Here is a 925-nt window from a genome sequence, read left to right on the forward strand (position 1 = left end):
TTTTGGCTTTCTGCTGAATCCTGATGATCTTCATTTCCATCAGGATTCTGAATTTTATGTCTGTCATTTCAGCCATTTCAGTTAAGGACTATTGCTGGAGAACTAGTGTGGCCATTTGGAGGTAAAAAGACGCTCTGGCTCTTTGAGTTTCCAGAGTTCTTGCACTGGTTCTTTCTCATCTGTATGGGCTGATGTTCCTTTAAACTTTGAAGTTGCTATCCTTTGGATGGGTTTTTTACTTTTATATTAAAAATATGGAATGCTTCACAAATTTGCATGTCATCCTTGCACAGGCACCATGCTGATCTTGTCTTATTGTCTGTGTCATTCCAATTTTAGTATAGGTGTTGCTGAAGTGAGTGCAAACATTTTTTAAATTTTAGTTTTACTTTATGTTTGTGATGCATGTGGCTCATTATATTGAGAGAAATAAGAGACAATAATATAATTTGTCAAAAATGGAAAATAGACTCAATCGTGGTTTGCTCTTATCATGTCAATGTTAAAAATGTGGCATATACCTTTTATTAAATTAATTTGATTCTATTAGATTAGTAAAACAGGTAAAATATTTAAATCTAATTGGGATGCAAGCATTTGTACTTCTAATGAAGAAAAATGTACTGAATATAATCCAGGGTAAACCATTAACTTTTCATATTATTCCATTACAATTTTATATTATTTTATTGTAATAGATTTAGAAGCTACAACCACAGTTTTGTTACATGGATATATGACATAGTGTGATGTCTGAGCTTTTAATGTAACATTGAACTCATTAGATAATTTCTTATCCCTAATCAACCTCCCATGTTTCTGAGTCTCTGATGTGTATTATCCCACTCTCTGGTGTCCAATTGTACATATTATTTAGCTCCAATTTATAAGTAGAGTACCTGGTGTTTGACTTTCTGTTTCTAAG

At 32.3% G+C, this 925-nt stretch overlaps 1 pseudogene; it reads right to left on the reverse strand.

The window, feature by feature from the left end:
- Positions 1-248: 248 nt before the first annotated feature.
- Positions 249-367, reverse strand: LOC112623919 (annotated as a pseudogene).
- Between the last annotated feature and the right edge of the window lie 558 nt (positions 368-925).

The sequence above is a fragment of the Theropithecus gelada genome, chromosome 4 (genome assembly GCF_003255815.1).
Source record: "Theropithecus gelada isolate Dixy chromosome 4, Tgel_1.0, whole genome shotgun sequence".
Lineage (NCBI taxonomy): Eukaryota > Metazoa > Chordata > Mammalia > Primates > Cercopithecidae > Theropithecus > Theropithecus gelada.